Below are 21,390 nucleotides of genomic sequence, written 5' to 3'. Positions count from 1 at the left end.
AAATAATGGGTTTTTGTAGTATTTTTCGGTAGTCGTAACTACTACAAAATCTCGTACTAACCCATTATTTTAACAAGGGCATGTCGCTTTGAATAGCTTGTTATTCCATAATCACTAGTTATTCTACGGCCACTAGAAGTTGAAAAATAAGCTATTTTTAGAACATTTGAAGTAGAATTTCAATTTCAACACACTTCTTATTTTTATTTTATTTTGTTTTATTTTATTTTATTTTATTTTATTTTATTTTATTTTATTTTATTTTATTTTATTTTATTTTATTTTATTTTATTTTATTTTATTTTATTTTATTTTATTTTATTTTATTTTATTTTATTTTATTTTATTTTATTTTATTTTATTTTATTTTATTTTATTTTATTTTATTTTATTTTATTTTATTTTATTTTATTTTATTTTATTTTATTTTATTTTATTTTATTTTATTTTATTTTATTTTATTTTATTTTATTTTATTTTATTTTATTTTATTTTATTTTATTTTATTTTATTTTATTTTATTTTATTTTATTTTATTTTATTTTATTTTATTTTATTTTATTTTATTTTATTTTATTTTATTTTATTTTATTTTATTTTATTTTATTTTATTTTATTTTATTTTATTTTATTTTATTTTATTTTATTTTATTTTATTTTATTTTATTTTATTTTATTTTATTTTATTTTATTTTATTTTATTTTATTTTATTTTATTTTATTTTATTTTATTTTATTTTATTTTATTTTATTTTATTTTATTTTATTTTATTTTATTTTATTTTATTTTATTTTATTTTATTTTATTTTATTTTATTTTATTTTATTTTATTTTATTTTATTTTATTTTATTTTATTTTATTTTATTTTATTTTATTTTATTTTATTTTATTTTATTTTATTTTATTTTATTTTATTTTATTTTATTTTATTTTATTTTATTTTATTTTATTTTATTTTATTTTATTTTATTTTATTTTATTTTATTTTATTTTATTTTATTTTATTTTATTTTATTTTATTTTATTTTATTTTATTTTATTTTATTTTATTTTATTTTATTTTATTTTATTTTATTTTATTTTATTTTATTTTATTTTATTTTATTTTATTTTATTTTATTTAATTTTATTTAATTTAATTTAATTTAATTTAATTTAATTTAATTTAATTTAATTTAATTTAATTTAATTTAATTTAATTTAATTTAATTTAATTTAATTTAATTTAATTTAATTTAATTTAATTTAATTTAATTTAATTTAATTTAATTTAATTTAATTTAATTTAATTTAATTTAATTTAATTTAATTTAATTTAATTTAATTTAATTTAATTTAATTTAATTTAATTTAATTTAATTTAATTTAATTTAATTTAATTTAATTTAATTTAATTTAATTTAATTTAATTTAATTTAATTTAATTTAATTTAATTTAATTTAATTTAATTTAATTTAATTTAATTTAATTTAATTTAATTTAATTTAATTTAATTTAATTTAATTTAATTTAATTTAATTTAATTTAATTTAATTTAATTTAATTTAATTTAATTTAATTTAATTTAATTTAATTTAATTTAATTTAATTTAATTTAATTTAATTTAATTTAATTTAATTTAATTTAATTTAATTTAATTTAATTTAATTTAATTTAATTTAATTTAATTTAATTTAATTTAATTTAATTTAATTTAATTTAATTTAATTTAATTTAATTTAATTTAATTTAATTTAATTTAATTTAATTTAATTTAATTTAATTTAATTTAATTTAATTTAATTTAATTTAATTTAATTTAATTTAATTTAATTTAATTTAATTTAATTTAATTTAATTTAATTTAATTTAATTTAATTTAATTTAATTTAATTTAATTTAATTTAATTTAATTTAATTTAATTTAATTTAATTTAATTTAATTTAATTTAATTTAATTTAATTTAATTTAATTTAATTTAATTTAATTTAATTTAATTTAATTTAATTTAATTTAATTTAATTTAATTTAATTTAATTTAATTTAATTTAATTTAATTTAATTTAATTTAATTTAATTTAATTTAATTTAATTTAATTTAATTTAATTTAATTTAATTTAATTTAATTTAATTTAATTTAATTTAATTTAATTTAATTTAATTTAATTTAATTTAATTTAATTTAATTTAATTTAATTTAATTTAATTTAATTTAATTTAATTTAATTTAATTTAATTTAATTTAATTTAATTTAATTTAATTTAATTTAATTTAATTTAATTTAATTTAATTTAATTTAATTTAATTTAATTTAATTTAATTTAATTTAATTTAATTTAATTTAATTTAATTTAATTTAATTTAATTTAATTTAATTTAATTTAATTTAATTTAATTTAATTTAATTTAATTTAATTTAATTTAATTTAATTTAATTTAATTTAATTTAATTTAATTTAATTTAATTTAATTTAATTTAATTTAATTTAATTTAATTTAATTTAATTTAATTTAATTTAATTTAATTTAATTTAATTTAATTTAATTTAATTTAATTTAATTTAATTTAATTTAATTTAATTTAATTTAATTTAATTTAATTTAATTTAATTTAATTTAATTTAATTTAATTTAATTTAATTTAATTTAATTTAATTTAATTTAATTTAATTTAATTTAATTTAATTTAATTTAATTTAATTTAATTTAATTTAATTTAATTTAATTTAATTTAATTTAATTTAATTTAATTTAATTTAATTTAATTTAATTTAATTTAATTTAATTTAATTTAATTTAATTTAATTTAATTTAATTTAATTTAATTTAATTTAATTTAATTTAATTTAATTTAATTTAATTTAATTTAATTTAATTTAATTTAATTTAATTTAATTTAATTTAATTTAATTTAATTTAATTTAATTTAATTTAATTTAATTTAATTTAATTTAATTTAATTTAATTTAATTTAATTTAATTTAATTTAATTTAATTTAATTTAATTTAATTTAATTTAATTTAATTTAATTTAATTTAATTTAATTTAATTTAATTTAATTTAATTTAATTTAATTTAATTTAATTTAATTTAATTTAATTTAATTTAATTTAATTTAATTTAATTTAATTTAATTTAATTTAATTTAATTTAATTTAATTTAATTTAATTTAATTTAATTTAATTTAATTTAATTTAATTTAATTTAATTTAATTTAATTTAATTTAATTTAATTTAATTTAATTTAATTTAATTTAATTTAATTTAATTTAATTTAATTTAATTTAATTTAATTTAATTTAATTTAATTTAATTTAATTTAATTTAATTTAATTTAATTTAATTTAATTTAATTTAATTTAATTTAATTTAATTTAATTTAATTTAATTTAATTTAATTTAATTTAATTTAATTTAATTTAATTTAATTTAATTTAATTTAATTTAATTTAATTTAATTTAATTTAATTTAATTTAATTTAATTTAATTTAATTTAATTTAATTTAATTTAATTTAATTTAATTTAATTTAATTTAATTTAATTTAATTTAATTTAATTTAATTTAATTTAATTTAATTTAATTTAATTTAATTTAATTTAATTTAATTTAATTTAATTTAATTTAATTTAATTTAATTTAATTTAATTTAATTTAATTTAATTTAATTTAATTTAATTTAATTTAATTTAATTTAATTTAATTTAATTTAATTTAATTTAATTTAATTTAATTTAATTTAATTTAATTTAATTTAATTTAATTTAATTTAATTTAATTTAATTTAATTTAATTTAATTTAATTTAATTTAATTTAATTTAATTTAATTTAATTTAATTTAATTTAATTTAATTTAATTTAATTTAATTTAATTTAATTTAATTTAATTTAATTTAATTTAATTTAATTTAATTTAATTTAATTTAATTTAATTTAATTTAATTTAATTTAATTTAATTTAATTTAATTTAATTTAATTTAATTTAATTTAATTTAATTTAATTTAATTTAATTTAATTTAATTTAATTTAATTTAATTTAATTTAATTTAATTTAATTTAATTTAATTTAATTTAATTTAATTTAATTTAATTTAATTTAATTTAATTTAATTTAATTTAATTTAATTTAATTTAATTTAATTTAATTTAATTTAATTTAATTTAATTTAATTTAATTTAATTTAATTTAATTTAATTTAATTTAATTTAATTTAATTTAATTTAATTTAATTTAATTTAATTTAATTTAATTTAATTTAATTTAATTTAATTTAATTTAATTTAATTTAATTTAATTTAATTTAATTTAATTTAATTTAATTTAATTTAATTTAATTTAATTTAATTTAATTTAATTTAATTTAATTTAATTTAATTTAATTTAATTTAATTTAATTTAATTTAATTTAATTTAATTTAATTTAATTTAATTTAATTTAATTTAATTTAATTTAATTTAATTTAATTTAATTTAATTTAATTTAATTTAATTTAATTTAATTTAATTTAATTTAATTTAATTTAATTTAATTTAATTTAATTTAATTTAATTTAATTTAATTTAATTTAATTTAATTTAATTTAATTTAATTTAATTTAATTTAATTTAATTTAATTTAATTTAATTTAATTTAATTTAATTTAATTTAATTTAATTTTATTTTATTTTATTTTATTTTATTTTATTTTATTTTATTTTATTTTATTTTATTTTATTTTATTTTATTTTATTTTATTTTATTTGTTCTCTCGATTCTGGATTTGATCATGCGAACTTCTGATTTGTAGCCGAACACACTACAATCGTTTTACCCAGAACGCTTAAGGCCTCGGTACATAAGCTGCTGATTTTCTTCCTTACGTTATTTATGGTCGACAACTAAAAGGAAAAGCGCAGACTAGTTCAAATTTTGCTCTGTCGTTCTTTACTTATTTATGAGAAATGCGCAAGCAAGAATGCGATGCCTTTTATGTACCGAGGCCTTTAGTTTTGTGCAAAAACGGGTTCCAGAACCAAAGTGATGTCTACTTCGGTTTAGGTTTAGGCTGCCGCTGGTTTATTTGCACCACGCAAGGGTCAAGCTGCCTACGTTCTTTAACGTTACTCCGGAACCAACGCCACCCTAACCCGACGTACAACTCTTCCTTACAGTCCTTTATCTATTTCGCGACCTCACAGTTCATCATGAACTTCATAACGATACCCCACATCATCTTGGAAGGAGTTAACCAACTTCCAGCTGTCTGTCTGGAGACCTTCATTCAGCTTCTGCATCAGCTTCAACACCATTGCCACATCTGAATTATCGAATCATCTGTCAATACCCATTTTGTAACTGCAACTCTGCATGAGATTTCGAGGCCAGCTTGCAGTGTCTGGATGGGCAAATCTTTTAATATTTCATCCTTCCAAATATTGACTTTACCAAAGCCGCTTTTCATGTCATCTATATAGTCAGAAGTTCTGACATTCCATAGACTACATTCCACCAGCTACCAAGAATCATCACTGATCCTGCCTTAAGTTCAGACTTTTCAATGATTGATACCAGAAGTTTTGGGGGTTTTTGCCCTAGGCTACATTTGCAAGCCTTCCCAGGTTGGACTCATTTAACTACCTGGCGTGCGGCCAACTTCGCGTACGAAGCACCGTCCTTTTACCACATGGCTGAGGATACTCAGAAGTCCGCACTATTTACACACGCATGTTATGAAGTGTCACTACTCGTCGCACCATCATATCTCCGTTCTTCGCCAAGGGACTGAACTTATTTGCAGTGACCTGTAAACCTGTATCTGCAAATACGGAGCTCCAGAACCTTTCTAGCTCGTGTTTCCCCAGCAGCTTTGGCAGCGGAGCTGTGACACTTGCTGAAACCTTGTTGGATCCGATGGAGTCGAGTCGGCTGGCCCTGCATCAGACACCACTGGTGTCCACAAGGCACAGTGGGGGAAAAATACAGATCTAGCGTGCAGAAAACAAAAGTCGATGTTTTATTGCATGTTTATCCATAATTTGGTAAGAATAACAAAGACAATTTTACTTCATTTATTAATATATTGAGCAAATTTGTATTTTTTATGCTTTTCTGGTATAGCTTCGATAGAACAGTACCTCCCGATCTTCGGTATGTTGAAGATTTTTGCCATATTATGCAACCGAAAAAGAAAGAAAATGTTGTAGCTGTGAAAATTCTCTACTACTGTACTATACTTTCATAGTTTCTTTGAAGTCAATTTTTTGATTTTCTGCACGCTAGATCGGTATTTTTTCCCACTGTGCAATTTGGATCTCGTAATATGTTATCCAAACTCTGTCTAAGTTCGTAAATGGACCACATCGTTCCATTCCTTAGGGTACCTCCCTCAAAAGTTCAACGCCTTGTTTAAGTACAGTTTAAGGTCTCTTCGAGGATCCTATGGAAACTTTTATCGAAAGTACTCCTTGGTGATATTATTTTTTTTTCGTTGGCAAGTCTATGTTTCCAAAAGCTCTAAATTATACGGTGACTATTCCAGTTTGTCTGGTGTGATATACACATACCGAAAGAAATGACACACAAAATGAGATCCACTTGCAATACGGACAATGCGGCCAATACCTTCAGGCACCTCCTCCGCTATGTCCGATTTAGCCATGTCCGTCCGTCCATCCATCCTTCTGTCTCGCTGAAGCACACGATAACTCTCTAACGGACCAGCTGATTCGGTCCAAAACTTGGTCTTCGTAATATTTTGACCAAACTTAGTATAATTTCGAAGATGAAACATATCGGTCCACACCTTCGGTTACCTCCCCACAAAGTTTAAAATTTGTTCATATCTGTTGAACGAAGCACAGATTTGGTCCAAACTTTGGATCTCCTAATATTTTGTCCAAATGTAGTCATCTTATGGTACATCCCCCACAAAAGTTCAGTATTTCTTTGTTTAAGTGCAGTATAAGATCTGTTCGAAGAACCTTTGGAAAATTATAGACATTCTTGTGGTCCTGTTTTCAGCGATATTATGTTTTTTGTGGGAAAGTACATGCTTTCTGACATGGTGGTCCAAAAACCCAAAATTATCGGCGATCATTTAAGATGGTCTGGTAGGTGCGATACCTACCGAAAAAAATGTCTCCCAAAATAAAATCCACTTCCAAAGTGGACAATGGGGTCCATTCCATTCAGTACCTCCTCCGCAACATTTGTTAATTAAGTTTAAATCATTCATGAGCTTCTTTCCAAAAGGAGAAACTGAGTGCTGTCATGACATAGCCCCATTTAAGCCTGATACTCATTGCGGCGCCCAGGTATCAACGGGGCTCCGTTCTAATGTAATCGCCAACGTAAAAACACCGATAGACACGTGTTCGCTTAAAACCCCGGCGTTAGGGGATCTATTTTTTATGTAGAAGATCACTACCCGATTACCCGGTAATATGTCGCATTTTAGGAAACGGTTTAGAGCGTTAACGACAATTCCGAAGGTGACACTACGGAGGAGGACACTTGAGAGGTAGAAAAGGATCCACGAAAAGTTTCGGGCTTTGCGATGTTAGATGTATAAATTGATATTCTTAGCTCCACCACCCTCCACGACAAATTAGGGGTTAATATCACAGCATGTAAGATTGATTTATGGAATTTTCTTAGGAAATGATTAAATACCGCACGTTTAACGCGATATGGCGATTAATCAATGAGAAAAAACTAGAAAACTGATGTAATTCTGACTTTTTTTGTTTGATAGAAATCTTTGCTGTGATTTCTATGAAACCAACCCAAATTTGATATAATGAATGAAACATTCGAGTGGGTGGATATTGAAACATTTACCGTACATAAACTCAACTAGAATACGTTTAGACTCACGAAATTCACTGGGTTTCAACTGTTGTTCCATTGCGTATACGATAAATGTAATCTACTGGATTTCAAATGGATTTTTATGGAATTGACAGTTGAAATCCACCGTGAAATCCATTTTTGATTAATTCATTCTATTCAACAGAGAAGCCCTTATAAATGTGAGTGTATTGTATTTTTCTTCAGGGTATCTTTAATATTAAGGCGGCCATCAGACCATCTGCTTTTTCACATGTATGTTGTCACTTTGGGTATACTAATATACAGAACAGCTGATATCATACATGTGAAAAAGCAGATGGTCTGATGACGCCTAAGAAAAGTCCCGAGCTTAGTGACTGATTGACTAATCAATTTACTTCTGTCTACTAACCTCTTTTATAGTCGATTCAAGTAGCCGCTTTACAAAAAAGTTGACCCACTTCAGTGTTTGAACTTGCCGCATGGCAACATTTCGCAAAATAACTAATTATTATTTAAAGGCAATTATAATGTCTCCTCTGTCTACCTGGCAAAAAACCGATGTAGGAAACCGAAAAAAACACACAACAAAATTCTAAAACACATTAGCGCGAAAACGCGGAAAATGTTGCTCTAATACATTCAAACGTTGTGTGTTACTTGGGAAAACCGCTATTGATTACAAAGAAAAGCCGTGAGCTCTTGCCTCCTGTCCTCCTCTATTTGCACCACATCGTATGTGTGTATTTCAAATGGCCCTTCACAGTTCAATACTGACCTCCCTTATGGTGGTTCTAGTCATTTGAATTTGAAAACAAGCCGACAACGTTTAGTTGATGTCTGGTAGTCATCGTTTTAAGTTGAGTTTGGCGCGTACATAAAATACAAAAGTTATATACGGGCGTGTTTGTAGGCTGAATAGGAGAAAAAAAAAATAAACAGAATAGAGGAAGAAATATCAATAAGCTCCTTACTAATATTTGTTCATACTGGGTTCTAGAATACAACCACCGTTTAAAGTGGGCAATAATATTAATATACAAAATTATTACGTTTATAAAATTAATTGTAAATATGTAGAAAAATATTATTTTCGGTGAGTTAAGAAAAAAAAAAATAAAATAAACAACAGTAACAACTACAACATTAATTTGTAAATGTTTCTTTTAAAAGCCAATAAATCTTTTTTTTAATGAGGCCCAATTTAAGATGTTGTGGAACGATCATTAAAAAGCAATATTTAAATTACTTTTAATTGCAAGAAGATATAATCAAATTATGTATGTATTTGCAAATATGTGTGTGAGTGGGTGTGTGTGTATGTCGTTTAAATAAATCCAAATCAGTGCATATTCAAACATTTCTCACAATACAATTCTTAATTGCTGTGTTAATTAAATTCTAATATTGTGAAAGAGAGTCCAGCAAAGTCGTAGCGAGAGAAAGTAAATGTTTTAACCCTCATGAGGTTATGGGGTGCAAGAACATAAGTTCTGTTCCTGAACCTGCAAGAATATACAATTTTTGCATTTTTTGACAAAACTGTAAAGGCCTGCGTACATAAGCTGCTCTGCCAGATTGCCTTGCTTTCCTGCTTCATTTTTGACATAATAAAAATAAAAGAGTAAAGAAGGCCGAGGAAATTTCGAACTGGGTTGCCCTTTTCTTTTTTATTCTTTAATCAGAAGTAAGCAAGATAAGCAGGCAAGGCAGCTTATGTACGCAGGCCTTAAGAAAAACAAGTAAAAAAGTATCTACCCTCAGCTTGTGTGAATTTAAACTTTCATCTATTGACAATATCGAATTGAATACCGGCTACGCAACCGAAATCCTTTTCAACAATAACAATATTTAAATTAAAGCTCAAAGTTGGTACCTGAATGAATGCATCGACATAGTAAATTTTGAAAGTGAATCTAATTTTGGGAGTAATTTATGCCGTCTTGCCGTCATTTCAGTTGGTCAGTGTATACTTTAGAATTTTTGGACCACTATGTTTGGAAGTATCTACTTGCTCACGACAAAAAATAATATCGCTGTAAACCGGACCACAAAGAGTACCATCGGTATACATACGAAAAGGATTTTCGAATAGACCCTAAACTGCACTTTAACAAAAATCCTGAACTTTTGTGTGGGAGGTACCCTAAGGAGAAGACCGAAGCTGAACTAAATTTGGACAAAATATTAGGAGATCCAAAGTTTGGACCAAATCGGTACTTCGTTCAACAGATATACCGCATACCATTTTAGCGAAAAGTTTTGAACTTTTGTGGCGGAGGTACCCGAAGGAGTGGGCCGACATGTCTCATCTTCGAACTTATACTAAGTTTGGTCAAAATATTACGAAGGCCAAATTTTGGACCGAATCGCCTGATCCGTTTGAGAGTTATCGTGCGTTCCAGCCAGACGGAAAGACAGAGGAACGGACGGACGGCCATGGCTAAATCGAACATGGCAGAGGAGGTGCCTGAAGTGGATCTCATTTTGTGTGTCATTTCATTCGGCATATGTATATCACCCCAGACCAGCTGAAATGGCCACCGTATTAGAGCTTTTGGATCATAATGTCAGGAAGCATGGACTTGCCAACTAAAAGCGTAATATCGCCAAGGAGTACTTTTGGGTAACAATTTCCATGGGTTCCTCCAAGAGACCTTAAACTGTACTTAAACAAAAACGTTGAACTTTTATGACGAAGGTACCCTAAGGAGTGAAAAGATGTGGTACATGTTCAAACTGAGTTTGGATAAAATATTACGATTCGCTACCAAATCGGATACACCGTTTAAGAGATATCGCGCGTACCACTTTATATTTGAACTTTTGGGGCGAGGTCCCGGATGCAGTGAACCGATAAGCACCTTTACCTAAGATTCGAACGATACGATACGATATTGGTAAGGCCTGCAAAGGTAGCCTGGGTCAAAAACCATCAAGACCTGCAAGGATAATCACCCCAGAGGTCTTTCTGGTATATTAAGAAAGGCTTAAGTCTCGTTTAGGGGCACCTCTCGGATCGGGATGAAATTGTCACCATAGGTAGTCCTTGGGACACTGATCAGAACTATATATATATATATATATATATATATATATATATATATATATATATATATATATATATATATATATATATATATATATATATATTTCCCGGGGGAAGTCCATACTTCCCGAGATATGGGTCTTGATATTTCGGGAAAGTCCTACTTTAACACCATTACTTTATTTATGGGAACCTCTCGGATCGGGCTAAAATTTTCACCATAGGTAGTCCTTGGGACCCTGTTCACAACGATATATAACTTTTCCGGGGGAAGTAGATACTTCCCGAGATATGGGTCTTGACATTTTTTTTTTACTTCGGCAATATGGGTATCATTTTTGATTGCGTTTACGACTTTTGCTCCTGCCCATAGGAGAAAGTCTTAAATCCCGGCCGAAGGCCGGCTACTTAAATCTCGGGAAGTATGGACTTCCCCCTGGAAAGATATATATAGTTGTGATCAGACCATATATAGTCGTAATCAGGGTCCCAAGGACTACCTATGGTAAAAATTTCAGCCCGATCGGAGAGGTGTTCCTAAACGAGACTTGTTCCCTTAAGAAATTATCTTTTGTGGGGTACCTACTAAAGGTAGTGGACGATATGGACCATCTTCGAACTTGATCTAAGTTTAGACAAAATGTTACGACTACCAAATTTCGGAGCGAAACGGTTGATCCGTTCGAGAGTTATCGTGCGCTCCAGCCAACCAGACAGACATACTGGCGGAGATGGCTATATTGATCCAAATTATCCGAAATCCTTATTGAAATTGATCGATATCCTTATGGAAAGTGCAACTCTAGGTCTGCGTCGGGAAAGTTATCCTGAGCAACGGGAACATTAAGGTGGACACTACGGTCATCCCAGCTTAATCGCCCAGAGATGCGTTCAGACAGCAACTTCCTCAGGGGATAAAACTTCAGTCGTTTCCAGCAGAAATGTTCCCCACCCATGCAGGACGATTTGGTGAATGTGGGTGTGTATGGAGAGATGGATCATTCTCTCACATTCCCAACCATCAAAAATAGTAATGCCCGGGAAAGAAAGGACGCCTATAAGAGGACGGTGCATTATTGTACTATGTTCGTGGACAAATCCACAGAGATGTTTCGCAGTTATAATTACAAAAGATAAGGTTAAAGCTTCGCTTCGTGAAGCACATCGAGAGGAAGTATCCTCACGGTGAGAAACGTTCGACAGCTATCAAACTAATTCCGTTCCCGGACCCGGAGCTAGTCACTAGTCCAAAAACTTAGATAACAACATCGGATGAAGTCATGTCAAATAAACTGGCGGTTTCAAGTTGGCTGTAAAAGGGCGGTGCAATATTGTACTAGGTTCGTGGACAAATTCCAAAGAGATGTTCCATAGGCGAAATTCCAGGAGATAAAGTTGAAGCTTCACTTCATGAGGCATTTCGCGAGGAAGTGCATTCAGGTGGATCGTAGCTTTCGCTATATATCGAAAGAAGAGTTCACTACCTATCGAAAGAATTTCGTTCCCTGGCCAAGAGGCAGTCACCAGTCCAAAAACTTCCATGACTACCGGGAATCCAGGCAAAAAAACCGTGTTTTTAACGTGTCCGGATCTCTTACGGACACTAGTGTTGTTTGCGACAGGTCCAGCCAAGTCGACTCTATCGGCTTCGACGACACGATCGGGTTCCACCAAGGTGACTCCCGTTCCAAAGTCACAAAAGTCGGCCTGGTAGCGGTCATTGATAAGTCAGATGTTATGGCAGGACAAGTGAAGATCACTGGTTGCTGGTGGAAAGTCTTCTAAGGAAGGTCATAACTTCTGACAATGTTGATGACAGAAAAAACGGGTTTGGCAGGGCAATGGTGTCAACGTAATTAATTGTAAGGGTAGGGAACCAAAAGATTTCCTTATCCAGACAAAATAAATGGCTCTGGCGCACTGGCCGCGAAATCCCATACACATTTGCACAATGGTGTCAACTTCATTAATTGTAAGGATAGGGAATCAAAAGATTTCCTCATCCAGACAAAATAAATGGCTCTGGCGCACTGGCCGTGAAATCCCATGCACAGTTGCAGCTACAAAATGGGTGCCATCTCATGATTCGGATGTGGCGGATGCGTTGATGTTGATGCAGAAGAAGAATAGAGGCCTCCAGAGAGACAGCTGGAGATTAATCTACTCCTTCCATAATTTCTCTTGGGTCAGCCCATCTCCCAATAATTGTCTCCATCAACAGATCGCCCGATTTCATAGTCTCTGAACGCTGCGCTTTCATCAATCATGGGATAATTTCAGAGAGATCACTAATCACCATTCAGAGATGTGACCTAGCATTCTGATGTTCTGATATTAGAAAGGATGTCGTCGTGCCAACCCCAGTGATCCCCAGAGTCCGGGAGCTGACACTGGAAGTTAACAGGTTGAACGGTGAGCATAAGCGGAACAAATGGCTAAATCAAATGATGAGTTGCAACATTGAAGCCGGAATAATTGATTTCGGGCCAACGGTTAAATCTCGAACCATGGAAAAAAGGAAGGTAGCACATCAGTCTCGTTGGGCAACATTTCGTTGATTGATCCGAAGAGGTGTGGAAGTTATTTTAATCGACAGCTTACGTCGCATTAGATCTCTTCATGCCAAGAATGCTCCACTACAATGGATGATGTTGCAACTAACATTAGTAAACAGCTCGATCAGACGGGAGTCTAGTATCTCACTAAAGTTCTCAACCCGTTGCCGAAGTCTGGTAAATGGGCAGAGTCGTCTCGCTACTGATGCCAGGCAAGGATGTCACAGACCGATTTCGCTTTTGTCGCCTGTAGCAAAGACCTGCGTAAGATCTGCGTATTAGTCTAGGACTCAACCAGAGCAAGTCGTGCGATAGAACAGTGATGGTCGAGCTCGACTTTTTAAAAGCAGACCACCCACCGGCCAAGTTTGAACCATGGGATAATCAATTATATGTGGGGACGTCAGTCGTTCGTGGAATTCAGGAACAAGAAGTCCAAGCTCCGTAGAGTGAAACAGGGAGTTCCCAACGTGGGGAGATAGGAGCTGTTTAACTTCTACCTCTCCTATATTTCTCCCCTCCAGAAGGCATTGAGATCGTAACGTATGCGGATGATTGCACGATCCTGGCTTCAGGTACCTTCCCATATGACATCTGTGAGAGACTGAACTCATATTTAATCGATTGTACCACCTTTTTCCATGCTAGGTATATGCAGATTTCCGCCACAAAATATACAGCCACTCCGTTCACCACATGGACAGTAAGTTGGAAAGAGAGTTGAATTTTCTGGTCGACGGTGGCAGAATTCCGACCACAAACTGCCCCAAAATGTTATGGGTCACATTCGACACTACGTTCAAGTCGGGCGCTCACGCCACAGCTATCTGCGACAAACTGAGAGGTAGGAACTTGAGGACCCCTTGTATGTTACCGTTAGAGCCATCCCAATCACTATCTGGTGGGAAGACCCGACACATTCATGCACATCAGGAAGGATATCCACGCTCTAGAGGGAGATGAGAGAATCCCTACTATATCAACAGGCATATCAAACAGGTTCAAATAGCATGCTATTCAGCCACTACACATAGCATCATATGGGATTTTTACGCCTGAGGAAGTATGAAATTGTCTCTGAAAAAAACATGTACTGTCGTAATGGGGGCAGCGAATACAAGTGCTTGTAAAAAGAATTCAAGCGATTCGAGAGCAGGTGTTAAAGTTCACTTTTCCGAAATTTTGGGTGGGAGCTACCCGAAGGAGTGGTCTCATATAGTTCAAACATATTTGTGATCTAAAACCTTAATTCGATGAGGCACATTTGGGCGTATGCTAGTCTAAAGACTGAGGGTATAAAAAAATTAAAATTTCAAAAAGGGTCCTAATTAATGCCCATTGGTGGATGGGAATTTTTCAGATGTCTACTTCGATATGGAAAGTCTCTCTTCGCCATTAACTTGGGAATGGCCAGGGACGACTCATTTGTTGAATTTTCCAAGCAAGTACATATTCCCTGGTAATATCACACAGACAACCGTCAGTCGATAGCTACAATGAGAAGGCTACCTGGAATGCTGGATCGAATGCTGTGACCCAATCAAACGCACATCTTAAACAAAACGATTACAGACAGAAACGTTAACAAATTCAAATTTAAACAACAATCCTCTGATGACGACCCTTGGCTTTAAGAAACGGATTATAATTGGTACATGGAACGTGAGAACATCCTTACAAACTATCTATCCTTGGCAAATGCAAAGTAAGGTGCCCATAAGTGGACCCTCCTTCGAGACAACCTCTGGTTCCGAATTCCTAATTTCTGGATATGGATTTGGAATCCGTTTAACGCCTTAAACTAACAATGCTCTTATCGACTACAGACCCTTTTCAGATCGTAATAATGTGGATAGTCAACATCGCTCTTGGTTTGATATTTTTGAATCGAAATTGACATTGAACTGGACTTAGCCTCTTCGGTCACCGAGATAGAGAGAGAGCTTGTTAAGGTCAGGTTTTCTCTTGGGCCAGTGAGAATGAGTTCTTACGATCTTCCTCAAATCATGAAATATATTTGTCCTGATTAATCTGCACTCTCTTATGGTGATGGGGGGTTCCATCCTCAATAGCGTCTTACCTTAGATGCCAGTTCAATCGGCTTCGCCCGATTGTAGGTCTTTCCAAGAGATTAGCTGTTTTTATTGAGACTTAGGCAGTTAATCGACTACTACAGTCTCTGGAATGACTGTGGTATCAAGTTCGTCATCGGATAAACTGTCCTCGGCCCAGTAGAAGCACTAAGTTTGGACAAAATATTACGAAGACTAAAGTTGGGACCAAATCGTTTGATCCGTTTGAGAGTTATCGTAAATTTGTAAAGGGTGTCCCAACTAGAACGTAATTTTCTGGGTGTCCCAACTAGAACGCAATTTTTAAGTTTGGCGCCATTCGAAGTGTCATTGTTAGACATTTGAACAATCGTTCCATATATAACCTCATTCTGTCTACTTTACGATATAATAATGTTTCACGATTTTTTTTTTTAAATATCTGTGTTTTATTTAAAATTAAAAATTGCGTTCTAGTTGGGACATCCAAAAAAATTGCGTTCTAGTTGGGACACCCGATATATATTTTGTGACTCCGTTATTATGGACGGGGTAACAGTTTTAAATGTCGTGTTTTTTGGCCAATCATGTAATATCAAAAAACTATAAAAAAAACAAATATTATTAAATTTCTTTTCAAATTATCATCGTTTAGTTTAAATTTGAAGGTTATCATCGGTATGCCATCATCAGTTGGTTGGCATGTGATTAAATAAATTTATTGTCACCAAAAATATATAAAAATTGATAAAGCTTTAAATTTGAGTTTTTTTCAATGACGTCATTCCAACCAAGTCCATTAGTTATGAAGTTTATTATTCTTTGCAATCTTTAATTTATAATAAAATATTAAAGAAATGAGAAGACTAAATATTTGTATTTACGCAAATAATAGATAACTGGTAAATACTGGGTAAACCCCTTCCATAACTAAAGTAAACTAGTACTAATTACCAACAACAACAACCACAAAAAATACAAATATTTGTCATGTTTCATAACAAGAATAACAAATAAATATTCACTTTAAAATGTTGATTATTAAAACAAAAATGATAAATAGTTAATTACTAAATTTAAGAAATACTGGATTTTAATTTAGGAAAGTATAATTTTAATGGAAATTTGTATACATATTTCTAACTAAAGCTAAGTCGGGCTAACGCGATATTGTTATTGGATGTTATCTGCCAACACAAAACTTTGACAGGTCCTCACTTACTTACTTAGCTGGTCCATTACAGAACATTTGTTCCATAGACCGAACTAAGAAAAGATCTCCAAATCTCTCTAATTGGTGCATCGCTTTCTCGAACACCGCGTTTTGTCATCTCTTCATCCACTTGTTTGCGGCATCTATTCTTTGGCCTGCCAATTCTGCGTGCACCGCCATGTGGCTCGTATTTATAAGCTTTTTTAGCGGGTTCATCATCGCAACGCAATCACTGCATCTCGATACGTTTAACTATATTTATGTCGTTGTATAGCAGATACAGCTCGTGGTTCATACGACGTCGATATTCACCGTCAACGCAGATTGGTCCGTAGATCTTTCGAAGAATTTTTCTCTAAAACACACCAAGCACTGCCATGTCAGCTTGCGTAAGTACCCAGGCTTCGGAGCCATACATCAGCACGTGTAGTATCAGGCGGCGAGGACGGCTTTCAGGCTTAGAGAGGCAGGTATGTGGCAGTGTTTACGATTTGGACATGTAAAGGTTCTCTCCCCCTTCACCGATTTACTTGAGTTTAGTGGATCCGATCACATCAGTGATTATATACTCACTGTACTCAACTTCAACCAAATCAACGTCACAATCCCAAGCAGGGATGTCTGGTCTAGTGGTAGCCCTCCTCTTGGCGGTCTGGCCATCTACACATACGGTTCAAAGATGGAGGATGGCACAGGTGTCGGGGTCTTCTGCGAAAACCCACAAATTAAGCAATCCTTCAAACTCAACGATAACTGCAGCGTTTTGCAATAAGGAGATTTTTGCAATAAGGAAAGCAGTGGAGATGGTCAAAGAACTTGGGAGTACCCTTAAAAGACCGGTGACTATTTTTGTCGGTAGTCAAGCGGCCCTTAAGGCTCTCAAGTCATGGACCATAAACTCAAAAGCTATCCTCGACTGCAAAAACGCTCTGCTTGAAGTACGCGACTTCGTTGGTCTTTGCTGGGTTCCAGGACACAGTGATATAAAGGGAAACGAAGAGGCGGATGAACTAGCACGGGGTGGCTCTCAGTCGACTGACTTACCAGTTGAGTCATCTATCAGACCACCAAAGTGCTACTACATCTGAAAACTTCGCGGTTACTTCCTTGAGAAGGCGGGGCAAAGATGGCAAATGGAAACTGGCTGTAAGGTATCCAAGGCAATCTGGCCCAGCTATTCTCAACATAGAACCAACTCTCTTTTTTGACTAAATAACTTAGGGATAAAGACCACTGTAGGTCTCATTACAGGTCATAACATGGTGAGGTCCCTAACTTCTAGATGGGACAACAGTAGTGTAGACTACTGTAGGCTATGTCAAGATCCAGAAGAAACAGAGACGGTCGAACATCTACTATGTAGGTGCCCCTCGTTACTCACGAGGAGACATCGATTCTTCGGTAGATATGAGATAAATACTCTGACTTTCTTCTCCGACATAGACCCCATCTACATGTACCAATTTGCCAAAAATCTCACATGGCTTGGCAAACAAAACTAATTAATCTCTGTTTTTCTTTCTCCTTCACACAGGGGGATAGAAATCGGCTCAACTCTGAACAACACCCTCAGCGGCATCACACCCACACCCACATCCGCATCACATCCACTACATCAACATCTTTGCCACAACCACAGCAGCCGCGCACCCATATCCATTACTCATCGCATCCATCACACCAAACCACTCTACATCAACAAAACGTGCAATAGACCAACCACCGTATATTACCTCAGAATAGGCCAGTCACCACTTTCAACACCCATCTTATAAATCAGCATCCATCATCATCACATCCACCCCGCCAAAACCACTCTACATCAACAAATCTGCTACATACCAATCACCGTTTCATCTTTATCATAAACCGTCACCTAGCGTCTATCATCATCACAACCTCAACAACAATACATAAACATCTCTACAATAGACCAACCACCGCACATCACTGCAGTATAGACCAGTCACCGCACACAACAACTTGATTATAAACTTACATCCACCATCACAACCTCAGCAACAACCTATAAACTTACATCCATCATCACAGCATCACCTACACACTCAACTTCACAAACAAATCCGCAATAGTCCAGCATCTATCATCATCACATATAGTGCAACCACAACACACAGTTTCTTTAAGGATGATCACAATGGACCTCAAGGTCTCCGAGTGAAGTAGCTGCCAACAACGGTCCTAAAACCAATCAGTGTTTTGTAGAGCGTTATTTTTGTTTGACGAGATGTGGCTTTGTTTTTAAACTGCTTACTTAAACCAAAGTAGCATCTGTTGGCAAATACAATTCTTCTATTATCTCACAACTGATGTCGTTTGTTGTGATTACGGCGGTGCCAAGGTATACGAAGTCTTTTACGACCTCAAAATTATAGGAACCAACTTCAACAGTTGGTTCGATCTCAATGAACGCATTGCGCGTCGACACCATCAACTTGGTCTTCTCGCCGTTTACCGCCAGACCCACTTTAGTAGATTCGCCTTCGACCTTCATAAAGGTATCGGTTACTTCTTTCACTGATCGTCCCATGATGTCTATATCATCAGCATAAGCAAGTAACATGTGGCTATTGGTGTAGATTCTGTCACTTCTTTTGACGTTTGCCTCTCGTATAACCTTTTCTAGCAGAATGTTGAAAAGATCACACGAAAGGCTGTCTCCTTGCCTGAAATCTCTTTTGGTACAAAACTCTTCGGACAGGTTCTTTCCTATTTTAACTGAAGATTTTGTGTCAGTTAGAGTAATTTTACAAAACCGAATGAGCTTTGCAGGGATACCAAATTCAGACATGGCTTAGAATACATTTGAACGTAGCGGGCTGTCGAAGGCTGCTTTAAATCGACGAAAAGGTGGTAGGTGTCGATCTGCATCTCTTGGGTCTTCTCCAGGATTTGCCGCAGGGTAAATATCTGGTCAATCGTGGACTTGCCAGGTCTAAAGCCGCATTGGTATGGTCCAATTATCTAGTTGACCATAGGCTTTAGTCGTTCGCATAATAACCCTGACACGATCTTGTAGGCGATAGGGAGAAGACTTATGCCCCTATAGTTGGAGCATAAAGTCTTATCTCCTTTCTTATGGACGGGACACAGGATGCTCAAGTTCCAATAGTCGGGTACGCGTTCTTCCTGCCAGATGGAGCTAACTAGCTGATGCATACACCTTATCAGCGTGTCGCCTCCGGTTTTAAACAGCTCGGATGGTAGGCCATCAGCTCCTGCTGCCTTATTATTCTTCAGCCGGTTTATTGCTGTCTTTACCTCATCTTGGCCGGGTGCTATACATTCAATACCATCTTCTGGGATTGGATCTGTGGTATCTTCGTCGACTTCGCTACTATTGGATACCAACAGTTTGGAAAAAATGCTCTTTCCATATCCTTAGCACACTATCTGTATCAGTTACCAGATTACCTTGCTGGTCTCTACAGGAGAATGTGCCAGTTCCAAAGCCATCAGTTTAATGTTTCACTCTTTGGTAAAATTTTCGGAATTCATTCTGTCTCCTGTACATCTCGATTTGTTCACACTCCCGCTTTTCCATGTCTCTCATTTCCTGCGGAAAAGACGTTTCTTCTCTTCTTGATTGTAAAGTAGCCCTCCTGGTCATACCATGGATTCCTTGGTGGAGGTCTCCGGTATCCAAGTACTGATTTTGGGGCTGTTTGCATGGAGTGGGCAATGTTTTGCCATTGTCCTGATATGTTATCGGGACGAGGAGTGCTTTGATTAAGCAGCTGGGCCAGTTGAGTGGAATATGCTGTGGCTATCTGTTGCGGTTGCAGCTTACCGATGTCCAACTTCCGTGTTGTGTCTGTTCGGACTTCAAACAAAGTGCGAACAGACACACGACGGAAGTTGGACATCGGTAAGCTGCAATCACGCTACGTTTAATCTGGTACGTACCTTTGCTGCAACAAGGTAGTGGTCCGAGTCTATGTTTGCACCTCGGAACGATCGTACATCCAACACGCTTGATGCATGTCTTTCATCTATCTTTGATCTGATTTTGATTCTTTTAATATCGAGATGCTTAAATCTGGAACTGCTAACTACCATGTTTTTGCCGCTGCGAAGTCTATCAGCCTAGTACCATTGTCAGATGTTTCACTGTGGAGACTGAATTTCCCGACTGTTGGGCCAAAGATATTCTCCTTTCCAATTTTGGCATTAAAATCGCCTAGTATAATTTTAATGTTATGGGCAGGGCAACGGTCATAAGTTTCTTCTAAGCGCTCGTAAAATATATCTTTCGTCTGTTCGTCCTTGTCTTCAGTGGGAGCATGAGCGCAAATAAAGCTGATGTTGAAGAATTTTGCTTTTATTCGAATTGCAGCAAGTCTTTCATTCACTGGGGTTAAGCTGGAGACCAGATGTTTTAACCTCCGACCAACTACAAATCCGCAACCAAACTCATGCTTTGGGTCATGGCAGCTATAATACAGTGCGTCACCTTTAGGTGTTGTTGTGACGCCTTTCCCGTTCCATCGTATTTCCTGTATGGCAGTAATGTCGGCCTTGTACTTTTCAAGTGCGTCTGCCAATGCGAAGACTGCACCTTCTCTATAAAGAGTGCGAACATTCCAGGTGCAGATTCGCAGATCTTGGCCCTTAAAACGTTTGCTGGGTTCGTCAACTTTAGAGGGGTTTGTTTTTTTCTTTTTTTTTTCGTTTTTTTCATAGTAGGCTGTTTTTTCTA

The 21,390-nt window shown here is 32.3% G+C and overlaps 1 protein-coding gene across 16 annotated transcripts in view; it reads left to right on the top strand.

Moving 5' to 3' along the window:
- The window catches only part of LOC141399058 (uncharacterized), a 118,568-nt gene that overhangs the window by 80,111 nt on the left and 17,067 nt on the right, over nucleotides 1–21,390 (top strand). The window contains exon 1 of one of the 16 annotated variants that reach the window (XM_073977082.1): nucleotides 8,394–8,898. The exons of 10 other annotated variants lie outside the window; for them this stretch is intronic. The gene's annotated coding sequence lies outside the window, so the exon portion shown is untranslated. Of the gene's footprint in view, nucleotides 1–8,393; nucleotides 8,899–8,974; nucleotides 9,083–21,390 lie in introns of those variants that run through there. 5 more of the 16 variants (XM_073977071.1, XM_073977069.1, XM_073977070.1 and 2 more) reach the window with 5 other exon arrangements.

This window comes from Musca autumnalis, unplaced genomic scaffold (assembly GCF_047663935.1).
Source record: "Musca autumnalis isolate F117 unplaced genomic scaffold, ASM4766393v1 scaffold_3, whole genome shotgun sequence".
Classification (NCBI taxonomy): domain Eukaryota; kingdom Metazoa; phylum Arthropoda; class Insecta; order Diptera; family Muscidae; genus Musca; species Musca autumnalis.
The sequence above is the reverse complement of the archived record's forward strand: the minus strand, read 5'-3'. Positions and strand labels throughout refer to the sequence as shown.